The sequence below is a fragment of the Cervus canadensis genome, chromosome 23 (genome assembly GCF_019320065.1).
Source record: "Cervus canadensis isolate Bull #8, Minnesota chromosome 23, ASM1932006v1, whole genome shotgun sequence".
Lineage (NCBI taxonomy): Eukaryota > Metazoa > Chordata > Mammalia > Artiodactyla > Cervidae > Cervus > Cervus canadensis.
The window spans coordinates 44,835,735-44,857,530 of record NC_057408.1 but is presented as its reverse complement, the minus strand read 5'-3'; the positions used below and the strand labels follow the sequence as shown (position 1 = coordinate 44,857,530).

Genomic DNA, 21,796 nt, shown 5'->3' with positions numbered 1-21,796 from the left:
TAACATGATCTCACTTGGACTAGAAAAGGAGGGCTGAGGAGACTGAACTGAAGATATACACGTGGGGTTGTCAGCAGGGTATTAGAAAGATGAATGAAAAAAATGATGTGTTGGGGGACTAAAGCATGGGACTACCCGCCTAGGAGAAGAAGGTGGGGAAAGCTTCCTAGCAGAGATGTGTGTATACACCTAGAGGGAGATAGCTACTGATATAGATGGATTTACCATTTTGTTCTCAGGGTTGAGAACAGTCTATAGTCTCTAGTAATTATTTGTTACATGGAGGAAGGAATGTATGACTTGGCAGATTAGGTCTTCAAGGATGATTAGGAATTTTCTAGCAAATCGAGCAAAAGAGCAGAAGAACGAAGCACTGTGTATGGGAGCCACCTCCAGGCATCACAGTCCTTCCATTGGCTGAGCTTCAAGAAGAGATGCTTCTTGTGGAAGAAGGTTGACTGAGTAATCCCTGACCACCATACACCAACTTGTGTAACCCCATAAAACAGTTGCCAAGATCCACTGCACCACTGAGCCAACTATTTGGGGTTTCAACTCTAAAAGCATTTGTCTGCTATCTTGTCAGAGACTGCCAAGGTGACCTGAAAGCTTTGAGTCCCTCTTTACCCTGATCAACAACTTATAGTCCACAAAGTTTTCACTATAATATAAAAGTTGACTTGAGGATTTGAAACGAAGCAGGACTCCATGGTCCTTGCCTCCCATGTCCTCTTCTGGCCTTTTGTGGAAAAAATTTTTGCCAACAAGTAAGTTTAATCAGGGAAGTAAGAACATGAAGAAGGAAAGGAAAACAGTCAAAGGTGACCAAGTAATAATAGTTTAGTCAGTAAGCAAAGTCAAGGATTTTTAGATCCTCCTCAAGGGCTACCTGGGTGGCCCAGGTTCAACTCCTGGTAAGGGAACTAGAAGTATCATTTGGGCTTCCCTGATAGCTCAGGTGGTAAAGAATCCTTCTGCAATGCAGGAGATCTCGGTTTGATTCCTGGGTCAGGAAGATCTGCTGGAGAAGGGATAGGCTACCCACTCCAGTATTCTTGGGCTTCCCTTGTGGCTCAGCTGGTAAAGAATTTGCCTGCAATGTAGGAGACTTGGGTTTGATCCCTGGATTGGGAAGATCCCCTGGAGAAGGGAAAGGCTACCCACTCCAGTATTCTGGCCTGGAGAATTCCATGGACTGTACAGTGCATGGGGTTGCAAAGAGTCAGACATGACTGAGCGACTTTCACTTTCAGTGGCTACAGATAATATCCTGAGCCATAATCTGTGAGCTGTCTTGTAGATACTGACACCCCCAGCAGGTGGGAGAAGTCGATCACACGATGACCAGACTGCAGCCATGACATAAGCTGCCACAATTCTGAGAACTGGCCTCAAGGAAACGAAAGCAAACCAACCCTGGAACTGAAGATTAACTGCACCTAAAACAGTCAAGATAACGCTGGTCAGACCATCGATGACCAATTTCAGGATGACTGTTAGAGCCAACTATGCTGTTTCTGCATGTACCACCCCCCCCCATCTATAAAACTCTTGCCACCTGACTGTCTTGGAGGGGGCGGTCAGCCTTTGGACAGACACCTGCCCACCCCCCAGTCCCTGTTACCAGCATCCAAAATGAAGCAAACTTTCCTTTCCATCAGCCTGGCCTCTTTAACGGCATTTGAGTAGCGAGCAGTCCGTCCCCACTTTTGGTAACAGTCTGAAAGATCACAGGGTCATTCACGGTGGCATGGGAAGTAATGAGCATAGCCCTGAGATCAAACTGCTGCTACATTTCTGCTGCTACTTCTTCAACTCCAACGACAAGCAATAATTGCTCTTGTTATTGTTTGAATAGTCATCATCATTGTAATAGTATTTTATCCCAGTGACCCAGTGAATTTCAAGGCTCCCCAGTTGCCCATTATTATTCAGGCTGTAATTTGTGTGTCTACAGATGGCCCAATTAATTCTCTCCCTGCCCCATTAACAAAAACAAAAATGAAATCAGCCCTCTGATCACCCTCTGGACCTTCTGCTTGTGGTCATCAGATTTCCCTTTATTCTCCAGGGACTTCTGGAATGTTTACTTCCCATGACTTTCTCTGATGACTCTTGCACTTTTTCAAGTAGATGAAACTTCACTTCTTTACGCCACTTGTCTGTCCCTCAGGCCAGAAGATGGGGAGCTGTTTGCTTGTCTTTCCCTGCAGCTTCCGGGACACGCCCCGCAGCCTGCCCTCCTGCTTCTGGGAAGCACCTGGGTCCTGCTCCACCGCTCTTTCCTCTCCCCATCTGGTCATCTGCTTTTCCCACTGACCTTTCCACTTCATGCACTGAAGACTTCAGCTCCAGGCTCAGACTCTGCTTCTTCATCTCTGCTCTGTCATCATGTGTAGTGACTCCAACACCCAACAGACTCTCTGCTCCTTGACCACCTCGCCTTTCACAGAAGCGTCTCCATTTTACATGGACCTTGCTATTGCCAGAGTTTGCACCACCTCCATTACATCTCTGACCCCTGGCATCTAACCATCCAGTTAGTTCATCAGGGCTTCCAGTTCTGCAATTCTATGACCGCCTGTCACTATCTTATTCAAGCTCATAGCAGCTAGCACGCCTGGTGACTCTCAGAAGTCACCTCTGTAGGGAGGTGTTCCTTGTACACCTTGTTTAATTTATGTTCCCCTCTGAGATTTTCTCCCACTGAACCCTGCTTATTTTTCTCATACTACTTATCACAACATGAAATGATTTTACTTACTCCTATGCTCTTTCCACCCCATCCACCTCTCTTGCCCTAGAATATGACTGCAGAGGTCTCATCTTTCTTATTCTTTGTTGGATCACTGGTATCTAGCATGTTACCTGTTGCATAGAAGATGACCAATAAATAACTGTTGAATGAGTAAATGTGATTATAATTTAACAATGGGCTTCTAAGGAGTCATTTTATGACCTTGTCGAAGAAAACCAGAGCTAATCAGAAGATCAAGGTTAACGTAGATAAATAATTGACTGATTCTTGTTAAGGGGCCAAAAATCTGTATTTAAACAAATCTTTGGCAGAAGAGAAAACAAATATAAGAGGCACAGGTAGAGCTGCCCGTGCTAAAGTAGGTGTGGTGGCGGGACCCTCACCTGCCCGCCAGATCAGACTGGCTCAAAGTCACTCAGTACTGCCTGGGAACTCCTGGAGGCTGGCCAGCTGTCTGGGCTCCCTGGCCTCACTGTGGATGCCCTGAAACAGAATCTGGGGAGGGGGCTCTTGACTCTAATTTACTCTATAGGCGTGCTTGCATGCTAACTCACGTCAGTCATTTCCAATTCCATGTGACCCTATGGATTGCAGCCTGCCTGTCTCCTATCTCCATGGGATTCTCCAGGCAAGCATACTAGACTGGATTGCCATGCCCTCCTCCAGGGGATCTTTCCAACCCAGGGATCGAACCCTTGTCTCTTACAGTCTTCTGGATTGGCAGGTGGGTTCTTTACCAGTCGTGCCACTGGAGAAGCCCAACACACGCAATAATGGCATTTGGAGTCCACTGAACTGGAGCATAGCAGTGGAAGGTGAAAAAAAAAAGAGTTCATCTCATACCATTCAGGAGAGAGAGACCCCCAAACAAGCTGGATGTGAGTATTTCAGTAGGCAGAGGTAAATGCTCTGCTGGAGGCAGAGTGTCATGTCGGCCCTAACATGGACCAGCTGAAATACCCTTCACAGATATCCACTTCCCTTTGCTGGAGGTCCATATTTCTCCAGACACTTCCCAATCACCAGTTTGGCTGGGGAGGTCACTGCACAAGGGAAAATTTCACTGCTTATAAATTTGACTTCAGCCTCCTATTGGTTCACCAAGTATCAATCTGTTTCCTCAGCTCTGATCAAATCAAGGTATGAACAAAGGCTTCACTCTAGGCACCCCATGAGGCTTCTGGGTGAATGGACATGAGACCCTCTCCCAGCGACTCCTCATTTCAACATCACTCACCTTTATAAAAACAATTACTAGGATCTTGTGATATCCCTCCTCTCCCCACCCACCCCTGCCCTGCCTCACTCTACTTCCTTTTAAATCACAGCAAAGACTGAGGGCTTTGGACTACTAATAGCAAGGTTAATAGCATGTTCTTTTTTTGGCTACACTGGGTCTTCATTGTGGTTTGCAGGCTTAGTTTCCCTGAAGCAATTGGGATTCTAATTCCCCAACCAGAGGCTGAACCCAAGTACCTTGCATTGGAAGGTAGATTCTTAACCACTGGACCACAAGGAAGTCCCAAGGTTAATGAAATTTTAAACTGGAGGCTTAAACCAATGAATTTCCATCCTGATGGTGATAATAACAACAGTAACAGTAATAAGAAGAGTAAACTTACATTCCCATTTTCCCTCAGGGCGCTTGGTTCAGACTGTCCCTAACGCAAATGCATATAAAGTCAAACTTATCCTGTTCTCCCAAAATTAGCTCCTCCTGCACTATCTTCTATTTCTGAAGTGGTTCTAGTACATTCTGGTCCCCACTGACAGAATCTGAGAGATGCTTTGACAATCAGAAAGTAAACTGGTTAATTTACATCTCATAAAGTCTTTCAAAAAAAACTTTTCTCTTGTACTTATTATTTCTTAATTGGAGACATTCTTTAGTAGCCTCCTAATTAGTCTTCCTGAAAAGTACTGCCAGATTAGTCTTCCTAAAATATTTTATTTTTCATCCCTTAAAATTTGGAACTGCCTCAACTACAGATATGGAGCAGGAAATGGAAACCCACTCTAGTATTCTTGTTTGGGAAATCTCAGGCACAGAGGAGCCTGGTGGGCTACAGTCCACGGGGCTGCAAAAGAATCACACATAACTGAGTGACTGAGCACACAACCACACATAAACTAAAGTTTTGTTTCCTTAGTTGGTGTTGGCAGCCTGTCACCATGGAGCTCCGGTCACTTTGTGTTCTGCTCCTTTCCTGATGTATTCTTTTTTTTTTTATTTTTTTTTTAGCTTTTTATTTTTTATTTTATTTTTATTTTTTTGCTTTTTTTTCCATTTATTTTTATTGGTTGGAGGCTAATTACTTTACAATATTATAGTGGGTTTTGCCATACATTGACAAGAATCAGCCATGGATTTACATCTGTTCCCCATCCCGATCCCCCCTCCTGCCTCCCTCCCCATCCCGTCCCTCTGGGTCTTCCCGGTGCACCAGCCCTGAGCACTTGTCTCATGCATCCAACCTGGGCTGGTGATCTGTTTCACCCTTGATAGTATACTTGTTTCAATGCTATTCTCTCAGAACATCCCACCCTCACCTTCTCCCACAGAGTCCAAAAGTCTGTTCTGTACATCTGTGTCTCTTTTTCTGTTTTGCATATAGGGTTATCATTACCATCTTTTAAAATTCCATAATATATGCGTTAGTATACTGTATTGGTCTTTATCTTTCTGGCTTACTTCACTCTGTATAATGGGCTCCAGTTTCATCCATCTCATTAGAACTGATTTAAACGAATTCTTTTTAATGGCTGAGTAATATTCCATGGTGTATATGTACCACAGCTTCCTTATCCATTCGTCTGCTGATGGGCATCTAGGTTGCTTCCATGTCCTGGCTATTATAAACAGTGCTGCGATGAACATTGGGGTGCACGTGTCTCTTTCAGATCTAGTTTCCTTGGTGTGTATGCCCAGAAGTGGGATTGCTGGGTCATATGGCAGTTCTATTTCCAGTTTTTTAAGGAATCTCCACACTGTTCTCCATAGCGGCTGTACTAGTTTCCTGATGTATTCTGTCCTTTACTTGCTTCTGTCAGTCTTTCAGGACCCCCTATCCATGCTCTCCCCCTTTCTTGGGACTTTCCAAATCTCCTAAGCTGATATAAAGTCCCACTTTCCTCATTAAAACCACCCAGGTCTCCAGTGAGGGATTCCACTCTCTTTGAAACAACTTCAGCACTTAGCCTGTACCACCTGTAAGGAAAATAACTTTATTCTAGCCTACACTGAGATTTGATTTTCTCACTGGAGAAACTCTTTTCAGATACAGCTAAATTGTAAACTTTGGCAAAAAGCTATGGTTTTCCAAGTGTGCCTTTAAAGAGTGGATATTACTGCAAAATCAGCTGTGAAAGACATGTAACCACAGATGAAAAAAAGAGTATTAAAAGAAGTGGAACAAAAATTGTGGAATATACATGAACTCTGTAGTAAATGTGAAAGCCTCACTGTTCTTAATTTTTAAGGTCTACTGTACGTCCCCTCTGAAGTCTTCTCTGATCTTCAACATTTAAATTAATTGCTCTTCCTCTTTCCCCCTCAAAGTCAAGAAGCCCCTACTATACATCAGACACTGTGCTAGATGACAGTGATGCAGTGGTGAAGACAAATGTGGTCCTTGCCCCCATGGAGCTGATATCCTTATAGGAAAAAAATCAAATAATTACACATTTGATTAATATATTGCCACAGTGGCAAAGGCTCCAGCAGGAAGCTGTTGGAGGCTGGGAGAGCAGAAATGTGAGTGCAGGGTACTAAGACAAGTCTGCTCATGTTGGGTGACGGGTCCTCTGTTTAGCACTTTTTGTTTTACTCTATTTGGTTGTTATAGTTGGTTATTTAGGTGACTAGCTTTCCAATTTATTTTCAGTTTATTAAAGATCAGAGTACAGTCTAATACTTTTTTTTTGCTCTCCTTTCTGTTTGCACAACATTCCCACTAGCCTTTTTTTTTTTTTTTAAGATTTTTCATATTACATTTTCTAAATCATTTTCCTGACTATATGGACATTCTGTGATTGAACTGCTTTTTAAAAATTTTATTTTTAATTGGAGGGTAATTGCTTTACAGTATTGTGTTGGTTTCTGCCATATAACAACGTGAATCAGCCACAGGAACTGCTTTTCCCTTCCTTTGTCTTTTTTAAACTTCTTATTCTATATTGGAGTATAGTTGATTAACAATGCCGTGATAGTTTCAGGTGCTCAGCAGAGCGACTCAGCCATACAATACATGTATCCATTCTCCCCCAAACTCCCATCTCATCCAGGCTTCCACATAAAATTATACAGAGTACATTCTTATAAATCTGTATTATTGCCATAAGTATCTGGAATAGTATTTTGCATAAACATGTGTTTTGATTCAATGGAAGCAAAAGCAATATCATTCCTGTACTTCCCGTTTTTCAGGCAACTAACTTACATTGGCTTTATGCTATCATGTTTCAGTACTGCAATACTTTATCTGCTATTGTGAGGCTGATGGAAACTATGTGCTCAGGGATTTTGATCATTCATTTGATACACATTGAACTTCTGCGATATGTTGTTCTTGGCATTGTAGAAATGGATGAAGGAGATAAAATTTATAGTCCTGTGAGGAAGCCAAAGTTTAACTGGGTTGATTAAAAAATGCAGTTTGTGAAAAAATTGTGACAATTGCCATAATGAAAGGATGCATAGGGTATTTGGGGAACAAAGAGAATAGTACTTAATTTTTCTCAAGAGATGTTTTGTGGGGCAAATTTCACAGAGGAGGTGGATGCCTGAGAGTCTAGGAAGATGACTGGGAAGCTGACAGGTGGACCAGCCAGGATGGGAGGTATCATCAATAGGACTCTTGGGGGACCAGATTCAGATAAGAGGAGAGGCAAGAGGGTTGGATTCACTCCAGGAAGGCCTTGGGCCCATAGAGACTCTAGACTTTGCCATGTAGGTGACAGGGATTTTCGACGGCAGGGATTTAGAATGAACATTCTATAAACAGCAGTGGCAAGAAGGCATGCCTGGAGAAAGGGGATCATCTAGAAGACAACTGAGATTGTCCATCAGGAATTCTTAGGAGAAGAACTAAAACAATGGGGTCAAAATGAAGAAGAGGGAATTATTTGAGGCCAATTTAGGACACTGATCAGACTGGGAGAGTGGTGGTGAAGGAAGTAGGAAGAATGGAGTCCCATCTCTCAGAAAGAGGACACAGAAGGCTGGGGAGGCTGGGGGGTGGGCGTGGTGGGTACTTAAACTATCTTCAAGTTCAGACCTCTGGAGTTGGAGGTGCCTTGGGAAATCTGTCAGTATCGGGACTCTAAAGCTGGGTGTACAGATTCGGGAAGTGTTGGCTGGTAGAGGTGCTAGCTGAACGTATGGGCTTTGAAAGTATTTCCTAGATAGAGAGGCAGAGATGATCACAGGGTCGGCTGTTTACTAAGTGCCTGCTATGTGCAGACCCCTAGCACACACCACCCCCTACTGCCATGAGAATCTTCCACTTCCGCTTTTCAGTTGAAGGAAGGAGCCTCTTCACTGAACCTGTTTGAGGCACACAGGGCTTTAGCACAGGTAAGAGCCCAGTCCCAGGAAGCAGTGTATGGCCAAGGCCCTGTTTTCTCGCCATCCGCGGCCTACTAGTCTGAAGCTACGTGAGCCTGGGAACAGCCACGCCGACTGTGAGAGCAGCGGAGACTCTGGCAGGACACATTCCATTTGTCCTATTTGGCTAAGCATCTGCCAGACCCAGATCAGATTTGTCCGTGTCAGCATCTCTGAGCGCCACACACGCCCCTCTCTGGCTTAGTCGCGGGCAATATTTGACAGCTCAGCTTTACTCAGGGATGCCTCTTCAAAGCCCGCTCCAACCCTCTCAGTCCAGAGCGGGCGACTTACCCTTTGGTGGTACCGTGGGCGGCCTGGGCCCTGTGCTAGAAACAGAGGTGGCCTGGGGCACCGGATCTGACCGGGGGGGATCTGGGGGTGTGCCAAGAGGGATTTCTTTTCAGGATTTCAGGCTGAGAAAGAATGCAAAGGAAGACTGTAAGCCATAAACTCACAGCAAAGCAGGACAGAGAAACAAGAGGATAGAGTGGGTTACCTTAGGAGGGGGCCAGAGTGAACAAATGACGGACAAAACAAAGTGATGATCTATCTGATCCAGTGGACGGCGGTATGGATGGTCTTAGCGCTCCACGCGTTGTGCACATGCGCATGCTCAGTCGTGTCCGATTCTTCGCAACCTCAAGGAGTGTATCTCTCCAGGCTCCTCTGTCCATGGAATTCTCCAGGCAAGAATACTGAAGTGGGTTGCCATTTCCTACTCCAGGAGATCTTCCTGACTCAGGATGGAACCCGAGTCGCCTGCTTTGGCAGCCGTATTCTTTACTACTGTGCCACTGGGGAAGCCCTGATCTCTTCAGGTATTAAGATAAACTTTATCACCATTTTATGAATATTACTTCATTACTGACAAAATTTGAAGCTTTTTAGGGGGTTTCCAAAAGACGTAGTTTCTCCTGAATATGACAATTTGATTCAAGATGTCACTGAAATGGCTGCTACAACGTATCAATGGCCATAGCCAACTCCTTTGGTCTCCCTTTCTTCTCAAGGCCAGGTGTGAGCGGCACTGGTCCCGATCATTTAGTCTGATGCTGGGAGCTTTCAGTCCGGAATACCTCATCCTCCAGAGCTGGTACGGAACGAGCTCCTGCTGGACTGAGAGGATCACGGAGGGGCGCCTGCCCCCTACAGCCCAGCCTTGGTAACTGCAACTGTTCCAACGGAGACGTGGGGAGAGAGGGGTGGGGAGGGAGGACCTGGGGACAGTCCAACCCTTCCCGTTCCTTTCTTTAGGCAGAGCCCAGACTCGGGAAGCAGCATTTACCCGGGGAACTGTTTCTTCTCCACCCATTACAGAATCACTTGAGCCCCTGGGACAGCAATGCCCACTGGCAAAGTAGCAGTGACACCAGCAGGACTGGTGATGATGTCCAACCACACTCCTCTTATATGGAGACACTGATGGACAGGATTCTGCCTAATCTACTTACAGAGACACCGCTCTCATCAAGCAAACAGGCGAGCATAATTCTCTAAAGGTCCTTCAGACACCGCATCATTGCCTCCCTCCCCTTGCTATGATTCTATAATCTGTTCCTTGGAAGGAATAAACACATGTTGACATACCTTGTTCAGAAACAATATCACAGTCTATTAACTCCGTTATTCCCCAAGCCAGAGAATATTGCTCACGGCAGGAGGAAGGAGGTCTCAGGCTTCACACTGGGGATTTTCTTGGGCCCTCCCATAACTGTAGCCACTAACAACTAGACTATAGCCAATACTGTAACAGGATGAAAGTGGATGGATGAGCATCACTCACTTCTGGACCAGTTATCAGACCCATGGGAAGACTCTCTTGCATTACCTGAGACTCATATATTGAGATTCCTAGGTCCAGACCATGCTCCCTCCTGAGCAAGGAAGGATGTATTTATACCAAGTGGCAGGGGGACTATGACAGCCCCAGTCTCCTTTAGTTAAACGGTACCTGCTGGACCAAGGGAAAGGATGGGTGGGGGGGTGGTGGTTTTGGGATGAATATTGTCGGAGGGCTTCACCTGTGTCAAGTGCTGCTCAAACAAGTGCATCCTCACCCCAACTCTGTCAGGAGGTTATGCGCACATTCCCATGAAACTTACTCAGTATCTGACAGCTGGCAACTCCTAGAGCTAAGGTTAAAATCCAGGCTTGTCTGACTCTTGTGTTTGTTATCATACAGCACATGTTTACCCCACCAGGCTCTTGGTGCCACCACATCTTTATTTAGAAGATGATGGAATTTCCTTGCTCTGAGGTCCAAGTGAATATTATCTTTTGTACTGAGCTACCCTGAGGTGGCCAGATGTATCTCTGTCAGCTTCAAATAGACTGGACAGTGGACATTGCCAAGTCTTTGATTGCTTCTCTTCTCCAATTTGAATTAGATAAGTTGGGTACCAAGAACTGATGCTCTACTGGACAGTCCCAAATAATTAGCATGGTTGAGCGGGTCCTGGGCTCTTGCTTCTAGAAAACCATGATGTAACCATGATGCTGCCTGGACTTTGGGTTTCCTGTTATGCTGCATAAAGTACACAGAGACAGTGATCATCTGCTTAGCTTTTATGTCTCAGAACGAAGCTCCTTATCTTTACAGCATCTGTATTTCCTCTCCTGCTTCTACACTTCTGTCAGACACACCTATCCAGGCTTGGTGGTTTTGGAGGGGTTACGTCTTCACTCCATCCCTGGTGGCCTTTTCAAGCAAACTTATTTTATATTATGGCATTTCAATGACTGTAAATCTGGGAAAACATATAACACATGGGCACTGCTGAGCTGTGTGCCTGGATCAGGGATGAAAGGAGGAAAACAGAAAGTATCTTTTAATTCCTGATAGACTCCCAGCGACACGTGAACCTGGTCCCCATGGGTTTTTATTGAGACACTGGCTCTATGATGCCGTTGCCATTAGGATTTATACGTTGGGGATAAATGTCCACTTCTTGCCATAAGTAAAGGGATGCCTGAGTGTTGCGTCTCAGCGTCTTCTACCTCCCCAGACCCATCAGCAGGATTGTCTCTCCTCCGGACCCCAGCATAGAACTCAGTTTCAGCAAAGTCTAGTTTCCATGTTCTAGGTTAATAATTTATTAGATGGTTGGCCCCAAAGACAGAAACCAGAAAGTTTTGTGTATTGCATTTTGGTTAATTTCCTGAGGGTCCTATCGCCCTCTGGGTGGTGGTCTGCAAGGTAACTGCTATCATTCTGCTCTACTGATCTCATCTCTTACCTACATCCAATTACTTTCCTTTTGGGTGTCTTCTTTAAGGTATTTCCGGCTCCCAGCCCCGCATGGTTACAGAACGAGGAAGATAACCATGGAGGCCCAGAGGGGCTCAGAGCACTTTGCACAAAACCCCTGAGTGCCAAGGTAGGTTGTGAGACACAAATTTCACACCCCTTCAGCCAGACAACTTGTGAAATGGGAGGGAGACCAGACTTAGTAAATTTTTATCCTACTCATGCTTTACTGGTAACTTTCAGTTGACCTTAAACCAGTACTTTCTACCAAATCAACCTCACTCACTGGAATAGGACAGCTAACCAATCAATCTGGGGTAGTTGATTCAACCTCCCCAGAGTAAAAGAGACAATGATGCTGATTTTATGGAGTCATGAAAAATAAATGGAACAAATACACAACGCTTGCCATGTACACAATCTTAGACAAAAGGCTGAGAAGTGATCTTCCATGTGGTATATACTCATTAAATATGACTTTTAACCACAACTTTTGTTTCTGCCAAGAGAATCATCTTCCTGCAGTAACCCTGGGGACCTTGCATTAATCCCTATCTCAGATTGTCAATTTGCTTCCCACTCCCAGACACCAAATATTCATTTTTTCTCTAAACTGTTCATCCTCACTATTAGTGTATCACTTGTGCGTGTGTGCTCATTCATGTCCACCTCTTCAAAACCCCATGGACTGTGGCCCACCAGGCTCCTCTGTCCATGGGATTTCCCAGGCAAGAATACTGGAGTGGGTTGCCATTTCCTCCTCCAAGGGATCATTCTAACCTAGGGATCAAACCTGTGTCTCCTGTGTCTCTTGCACTGGCAGGCAGATTCTTTACCTTAGACACATTTCCCTGCCACCCCCACACCCAGACTATTGGCGTAGCCTGCTGGCAGAATTAAGGGATGCATTCATTTGATGAATACTTATTATAATCATTTAATATGTGCCCTGTTTAATGGCACTGGGGACAGAGGACCAGACAACTTTGACAAGGGTCCTGTTCTCAGGATACTTATATTCTTGAGAGTGAAGGCAGATAATGAACAGATAAATGAACAAAAGTTTTGATGATGATATGCATGATGTAAAATAAAGACTGAAACAGAGATGTGCTAGAGCGTGAGTGGCAGGAGAGTGGGGAGACCCCATGAACTAGGGCTCTAGGGTCTAGATCTATTTGTGGAGAAGCCACTCAAGCTGAGATCTGAATGCCAAGAAGAAACCCCGGACTGGGAGTCGAGCATTGCAGGCAGGGTCAGTGAGGGCAAAGGTCCTCCAAATAGGAATGAGCCTGGTCAGGCAGAGGGACAGAAGGCGGGCCAGCGTGGTTTTCATGTAAGTGAGAAGGGTCCAGGTTTCCCTGGTGGCTCAGTGGGAAAGAATCCGCCCCACCAATGCAGGAGACCCGGGTTCGATCCCTGATCCGGGAAGATCCCATATGCCGAGGAGCAACAGAGCGCATATGCCACAACTGTTGAGCTTGTGCTCTAGAGCCCAGGAGCCACAACTACTGAACCCATGTGCTGCAGCTACTGAAGCCTGCACCCCCTGGAGCCTGTGCTCCCGCAACAAGAGAAGCCACCACAAGAAGCCCTCACACTGCAATTAGAGCGTAGCCCCCCTTGCCACAGCTGGAGATGAGCCTGCGCAGCGACGAAGACCCAGCTCAGACATAAATAAATAAATATATATATGTTTTTAAATTAAGGGCTCAAGAACACAAGATAACATCAAAGAGGAGGGCAGGACCACATGCCATAGGAGCACCAGGTCAAGGAGAATTTAGGATCCAGGTCATGGAAAGGAAGTAGGATTTTATCAGAGATGTACTATGAGCCACTGGAAGTTTTAGATAGGAGGATAATATGTTGTGATGGGCAGGGTATGAAGCTCAGTCTGCTGGCCAAGTGGAGAATGGACGGGGGCTGCAGAGTGGAAGAAGAGTAGCTTGGAGAAAGGTTGGTAGCTGCTATCAGAGGCGATGGAGTCAAAAGGAAAATACAGGATGTAGTTTCAAGATCCTGCATTGATTTTCCTAATTTTCTCAACTCCAAAATTTTCAGTGTCACCACATTATATTTTCTGCTGAATCAAACCTGAGAAACTTTGGTTTTCAAGATTCTCCCCCGTTCTTCCCTGGCCACTTTTGATGGCTTGTTGACTTCACCAAACTCTCACACTGCCTACATTGTGTAGTCAATAAGCAAGGGAGTAATAATACACTCTCTGTGCAGCGTTGATGGTGTGTTCGTCTTCTCTTTCAAGACATAACTTCCCTTTAGAACAGGCTCTCTGCTGATCCTTCCCTCTACATCCTCCATCATATTTAGTACTGCTCTAAATGCAGGGTATGTGTGGAAACTGCTTACAGATTGATGAAAAACACACATCACAAGCATTCGTTTCTTCAGGATTTCTCTTGTATGAACCGGGGTGATTATCTGTCAATATTCATTGCACCATTGAGCCAATATGCAACACATGAATCATCTCGGAGATCAGCAGATGAAGCTTTCTTGTAATCTTTCCATTTTGCTGAGATAATTTCACTTGCTTCGGAGTTTATGAGGCCATAAGTGGCTCCCATCTGTTGATGAACATATTTCTAAGAGTCATTTAGTCTCAAGTATGAAATACTTGAGGGGAAGTTAAATAGTAACTTTTATATTCAGTGTCATCTTAGTAACAGAACCAAGATTGGAAGCATGTGTTCAATTTTGGTCTTTCATTTTCAAAGCTTTCGGTCAGGCAAAGAATTAATTTCATTTGTTTACAAAGCAGATTATGCCTAATAAAATCTATTTTGTTTATGGTCACATTTTAGTCAATCCATTGCCTTAGCAAATGAGAGAAATCTGATTGGCTAATTAGTCAACATAGTAAATTTCATTATTCCATATCCACAGAACATTGGCCTAATTGAATTATCCAGTAATAGTATGACGGATATATTTCCTTTTAATACATTTTGAGCAAGGCTCAGACCAGTGATGAAATAGTGAAGAATCTTGTTTATTCCATCCTTGTTTTGATGATCAACCACAGAATATAACATAAGACTTCTGTGGATAATAACTTTTTCCACATTAAGGGGAATAAAGCAAGGTAGCAGCTTTCGCTGGGATCCTTACTGGTACTCTGAATTTTTACCACTTGTCTGTGCATCTTTTCCTTCCTGGAAACTTGTTCTTTGGTAAGCACTACTTTACAAAAGAAAGTTTCAATAGAATTAGTTTTAATTTATGCATAATCAAAGAGATACTTTTGATCAGGTTCTCTAGTTAGAGGTAGAAAAACTATCTCAGATACTTTCTTTCACTCCTGAGGTTCTAATGAGGACTATCTCCTCAGCAAAATACAGAGACACATCCAGAAGTCTACAAACAATATCAGAGTTGCCCATGGGATCTGCTGTGAGGGGCCAAAACCATTTATATAACATGGATTCTACAGAATTTGCATTGTATTAATGAAACTACTTGTTATTTTTTTCTTTCTGGGCTTATAGAAATATTTATTGTGGTCAAATGTTGTAAATAGTGAAATTTAAACTGATAAAGACAAAAAAGGATCATAATTTGTAAATACAAAGGAAATAGCCATTTTAGCATCATTATAGGGAATAGAACTCAAGCTATCCATAAACATTATCTTTAATCTATATACATTATAAAAAATTTCTGATTCCTTGATCACTATTTCTTAAAATACATCTTTATGTACACAAACAAATTTTATTCAAAATGATGACTACTTAAGTGCCTCTTCTGCACAATTCCAGAATATATCAAGTTTTCACTTGAGTCCTTCATTCAGTGTTTTATCATGAGAAGAAAGAATAATATGGATAAAACAGTTTAAAGGTAGATTTAAAACATGTTGTATATGAGAATGTATACTCAAACATGATGACAAATGGACTCTTTGGCCCATCTGATCCTAGCTTTAATCCAAGAAGTAAGAGACTTTCTACAGGGAGGAGGTGTTTGAGTTTCTGAATGCTGATGAGTCTCCACTAACTGCTCCTGACTTGTAGAACGTGGTTACTGAGGTTAGTTGCTATGTGTTGAGGAAAATCCCAAATGATGGTGCAGACCATTTGGCTCATAATATCTGCTGAGCTGAAAAACTGCAGTTACCCAGTTAAACTCAGCTTCAGGTCTGTGTGTGCATGCTCAGTCGCTTCAGTTTTGTCCAGCTCTTTGTGATCCCATGGACTGTAGCCTGCCAGGCTCCTCATCATGGGATTTCCCAGGCAAGAATACTGGAGTGGGTTGGCATGACCTCCTCCAGGGGATCTTCCCGACCCAGGGATTGAACTCAAGTCTCCTGTGTCTCTTACATTGCAGGCAGATTCTTTACCCACTGAGTCATCTGGGGAACCAGCATCTTTAGGTACAGATGCTAGCAAATAGGAAGGGGTATGATTAGAAAACTCAAAACAGAGGAGGAAAAATAGGAGAAACAGATTGACTAGAAATCCCTTCTGGAATCAATTTCCCTGGACTACTGAGTGATAGCATCTTAGGTGGTAAGATTCACTTATACTAGATGGTAGATTCACTGTTTTCATCCTTTTTAACAGGAGCTACATTTTCAGCAGTTTCAGAATCCATATTGTCTCACATGAGTACATAGACAGTGACACATTATGACTAGTAGTGAAGAACTTATGAAAGAGTTTTCGGAAGTAAAGTACTTTTCTGGAAAATTGAAGAGCAAGAGAAGATTTTATAGTTGTTGAGAATACACGTTTCTATTTCAATTCTTGTTTTATGTCCATGATAGTTTGGTCTGGGCTCTGCTGAGGAAAACTGCCAATGGGCAACAGATTATCCCAATGTGTGTGTATATATATATATATATATATATATATATATATATATATATATATATATATTGCTTTTAATCTCTTTTCAGGTGACAAATAGCTTTTCTCTTAGACTAGATCATTTGATTTTTCACTTAATTAAAAAAGTAATTTAATGCTCATCAGGAGCCCCAGAGTGAGTACGTGCTCATCTTGATAGTTAAAGCATTTAAAAGAAGTTTTTAAAAAATGACCTACCATACCATAAATATCTGTATTCTAGAAGCTCACAACCAATTGTTTCGGTACTGGTGTTAAGATTGGAGTACTGCTTAGGGTGGTCATACGTGGAATCATCTAATTAATAGAAGAACTTTCAGAACAAGTAATAGGACAGCCCAATAGCAAAGAGAAAGGATTTCAGAATGAGATTCATCCACATAGATTCAGATTCCAGCTCTGCCACTCAGCACCTGTGTGCCTTTAACTAAAGGCACTTAAAGCAGAGAACAGTGGCTGGTGCTTACATGGTTGGGTTGGACTGCCTGCTTCCACCCTTGATCTCGGGCAAACCACTCAGCTTCACTAATTTTGACTCTTTGAATTTGTACCTTCCCTCCAAGGTTACTGCTGTGAGGTTTAAATCAGAGAATTTTATGTACAATGCCTGTGTACAGGAAGTTCATTAAACACTTAATAATCATGTTACTAACTAACACTGTCTTCAATTGCGTCCAACCTCTGTGATCCCAGGGACTATAGCCCACCAGGCGCCTCTGTCCATGGGATTCTCCAGGCAAGAATGCTGGAGTGGGTTGCCATTTCTTCCTCCAGGGGATCTTCCTGACCCAGGGATTGAACCCGAATCTCTTGCATCTCATCTCTTGCATCTCCTGCATTGGCAGGCAATTCTTTTTTGTTTTTACCACTAGCGCTACCTGGGAAGTCTAATAATTATGTTAACCATTTTTATTATTCACTTAGTGCTAAGCATGGCAGGACCTGAAAAATTACTAAATCTTTCGATGGTGTTTCCACCCGTCGAGAAAGGAGATTAAAATACTCATCATCCTAGGCTTGCTATGACAAATAAATGAGTGACTAGAGCAATTCTTGGTCACAATTATTCAGAAGCAATCTAAGTGTGAATGATCTTGAGTGACAGCAGCTGAGTGAGAATTATCTCATATCTGAATTGCTAATAGTTCTTGCAGTGTCGCTAATAAACTGTTTTCCTTATTCCAATCAGTATTTTTTCTATTGGTTTTCATGCTTTTAAAACACCTGAGGGCTGTCTTCTCTTCCCTCTGTCTTGACAATATTGTTCCAAAGACTATATTGTCTTTTTCCATTAGACATCCTTATGTAGTGTTTTAACTTTCTCAGCTTCCAATAAGAGAGGTGAGTGCAAGCCCTTTGACATTTACACCTGGGTATCTACTTGACGTGAAGCCTTCTGACCTTTCATAATGCCCGTCTTTCATAAATGCTTCTTTGTTAACCACCATTAGTGCCACCACTTTTGGATCATTTCAGTCTTGCTTTCAGGTATTTTAAAAGAGACTCATAAATTGGATAGCTTTTTAAAAGCACAACTTCCAATTCTAGAAGGCAATCTTAGAAGAGAATGAAGGGAATGGGATCTTTACCAGTTCCATTAGCACTGAACCTGCCAAGAGAGACACTCTTTAGGTCAAAGTTGTCTCCTTGAGTGCATGGCCATTTTGATAAGAATAGTGCAAGGTAATGTAATCCCACTTTAAATTTAGAAGTTGTAAAGTTCACACTACACTGAAAAGGCAGCAGTGAATGACAGTGCCATGCTTACATTCGAGAAAAAAAATCTCAGGGGCCAAGTCTTGATTCAAGCAAATGTTCAGTGTTCTCCAGGCAGTTATGAGATGTGGAAATAAAGGTGGGGTCCCCTTGCTCTTTGATTCTTTTATTCCCCAACTGTGTGACCATCATTTGTAGAGACCATGGGCAGCCTTAGCTGTGCCTTCTGTTTTGGGTGTAGATTCCTCACTTGGGAGGCAAAAGACAACACCTGGTTTCTGCCTTATAAGAGTCAATGGCACTTGCCTTGTAAGAGTCAATGCAGTCTGCCTGCATCCAGCAGGCTCTCTGGTTCTAGGATAATAAATTATTGAGTGAAAGAATTTACATTCCACCAGCAATTAGTCAGATGCTTAGGATATAGTGAACACAGAAATGAGCCAAACATGATTTCTTTCCTTTGGTACAATACTGTTTTGTTACAAAATCACATAGGAATATCCATAATTAGAATATAGAGTAGAAAATGCAAGGACCTATATCAAAGGGGGAGAAGGCAATGGCAACCCACTCCAGTACTCTTGCCTGGAGAATCCCATGGATGGAGGAGCCTGGTACGCTGCAGTCCCTGGGGTCGCAAAGAGTCAGACACGACTGAGTGACTTCACTTTCACTTTTCACTTTCATGCATTGGAGAAAGAAATGGCAACCCACTCCAGTGTTCTTGCCTGGAGAATCCCAGGGACGGGGGAGCCTGGTGGGCTGCCATCTATGGGGTCGCATAGAGTAGAACATGACTGAGCAACTTAAAAAAAAAATACCAAAGGGGCAGAAAAATAACAGGAACACGGAAGAAGGAAAGATTACTCTTAGCTCTGAGATGAGGAAAGCTTCATGGAAAAGGTGATACTGGTATGAGGTGCTGGAATATGAGTAAATGTTGTACCTGCAAAGAAAAGGGTGGGTATATTGGAACAATTTTAAATAGGACACGTTAGCCTGGCAGATCAGTCCATGGAGCTGACAAAAGCTGGACATGACTGAAGCAACCTAGGACACACGCATGCACATGAGCTTTATACACAGGAGAAGAATGGGAAGTAAGTCTAGGGAGGCAAGGGGCATGCTCTCCAAAGCAGATCACAGGGCCTTGGATAGGATTTTATCCTATAGCTGACAGGTGAGTGGGTTCCATCTTGGCTTTTTATTGGAATCACATGTTGAGTTTTAAGTTGTAGATGTCTGATTGATATCATATCAATAACATGTATGGATCCTAGAGCAGGAGGATGAATGGAAGCCCATGCACTGTATGTCTAAATATTCAGAAGTTTTAAAGTAAGTGATACTCAGGACTCTGCCTTAGTTTTTATCCAGGGTCTGCAGTCTGTCCCAAAAGATCACCTGGGCCTGGAGGCTAAAGAAGCCCCTTCTTCCTGAGGGTTACCCTTCCACAGGGGTCTGAGTGGTCCTTGGTCCAATGGACCTTCAGGAGGAGAGCGGGACAGAAACTGGACTCAGCTGGGGACTCCTAGGCAGCGTCTGGATCTGTTGCCACCGAGGACAGGATGACTCAGGAAACTTCGTTAGGTTCTGGGAAGGGCAAGTTCTGTCACCTCATAGCTCACTTTTCTGACCTGGGAGTGTCAGGAAGCTCTAAGTACCACCCAGAACTATACCGCCCACTGCACCCACCTCCCAGGCAGAGGGGAGGACGGAAGTACCGTTATGGGAGGATCGCTGTCTGCCTATACATCCTCCCACTTCTGGGGGGTTGAGGGTGGGGCGGCTACCTGGAAACCGAACCAGCCTTTCTGTTTCTCTGGTTTCAAAGGACACAGGGTAGATATTGTTATACTGAGTGAAGCAAGTGAAACAGAGAAAGACAAACATCATATGATATTATTTATATGTGGAATCTAAAAAATGGTACAAATGAACTTATTTACAAAACCAGAAACAGAGTCTCAGATGTAGACAACAAACTTATGGTTGCCAGGCGGGTAAGGGGAGGGAAGGGATAAATTAGGAGATTGGGATTGCCACATACACTCTACTATGTATAAAATAGATAACTAATAGGACCTATTGTAGCACAGGGAACTTGACTCAATACTCTGTAATGACATATATGGGAAAAAAAATCTAAAAAAGAGGGATATATGTATACCTAGAGCTGATTCACTTTGCTGTACAGCAGAACTAACACAACATTGTAAATCAATAATTTAAAAAAAATTGTAAATCAACTATACTTCAATAGAAGTAGGAATCTGCCTGCAATGCAGGAGACCCAGGTTTGATTCCTGGGTCGGGTTTCATTCCTGGGTTGGGTTTAATCTCTGGGAGAAGGGAATGGCAACCCACTCCAGTATTCCTGCTGGGAGAATTCCATGGACAGAGGAGCCTGGGAAGCTATAGTCCATGGGGTCGCAAGAGTTGGACAGGACTGGGAAACAAAGCACAACATAAAAACAAAGTATTCATTCGCCACTGGTTCTAATGATCTACTATCCAAAAGGCACAAACAGAAAGTATTCCATTTATTACAGGTTTCAACTGCCTACTATATAAGAAGGCAATTTTTAAATCTTAAGTCAAAAGGCTTTATGTATTCCCATTCTGGTACTGACCATTTTCTACTTTGATTTGGAAGGTATTCTGGGTAGTATTTTAAAGTATTATCTTTAATCTACCATAGTCGAAATTATGGGGAAATCTACAGATTTCATCTCTACAAGGCACATTTTTCAGAGAGGAAATCATGGCCGTATTGAACTGCCAAAGGGACAGCTGAAAAAAAAAAATGGGTCATGCATTCATCTTATTCTGCCAAGCGGTTCACTGCTCATTTTTGTCCTCTTCTCGTAAACAAGCTGCGTTAACAAGTTACTTGAAAAAAGCATACTAATTTCCCCAGTGAATTACACAGGAACGAATCCAGCGTTCCCTCCAGAGAACTCAAATAGTTGTTTGTTCTCTGAGCTCAGGTGTGGTAAAATAGCCATGGGCTAAAAATGCATGCTGGATATTAGCCAGCAGGCGAGAACTTCCCCTCTGCTCCAGTCTGGATTTCTCACGTTGGTGTGCAGCTTGGAGATTGCTTAATGGGGAAAAAAAAACAAAAACAAAACCAACAACAGGACTTGATTTTCAATTTCAATTTAATTACACAATCTATAGTGCCTAGTGGGGAAGGATTTCGGGGCAAGATTAACGCGCACCAGTGTTCCATTTTACATTCCTTTCTGATAAAGAACTCTATTGATTAGCCAGAGTGAGTATATAGACATGTTTTATAAGAGTCAAATTCTTTGGGTTTCAGAAGGGGAGTGTGGACGAAGAAGGACAAACTTCCAGTTATAAAGCAAATAAGTCTTGGGGCTGTAATGGACAGCACAGTGATTATAGTCAATCCTATCATATTGTGTGTTTGAAAGTTGCTAAGAGAGTAAACTCTGGGAGTTGCTGATGGACAGGGAAGCCTGGCGTGCTGCAGTCCACGGGGTCGCAAAGAGTCGGACGCGACTGAGCGACTGAACTGAACCAAAGACAGTAAACCTTAAAAGTCATCACAAGAAAAAAAAAATGTTTTG

General features: G+C 43.2%; 1 protein-coding gene across 3 annotated transcripts in view; it reads right to left on the bottom strand.

Moving 5' to 3' along the window:
* Positions 1-21,796, bottom strand: part of CHST9 (carbohydrate sulfotransferase 9) — a 282,625-nt gene that overhangs the window by 3,377 nt on the left and 257,452 nt on the right. The window contains exon 2 of one of the 3 annotated variants that reach the window (XM_043444058.1): positions 4,451-4,544. The exons of the other annotated variants lie outside the window; for them this stretch is intronic. The gene's annotated coding sequence lies outside the window, so the exon portion shown is untranslated. The remainder of the gene's footprint in view (positions 1-4,450; positions 4,545-21,796) is intronic. 3 annotated transcript variants of the gene reach the window in all.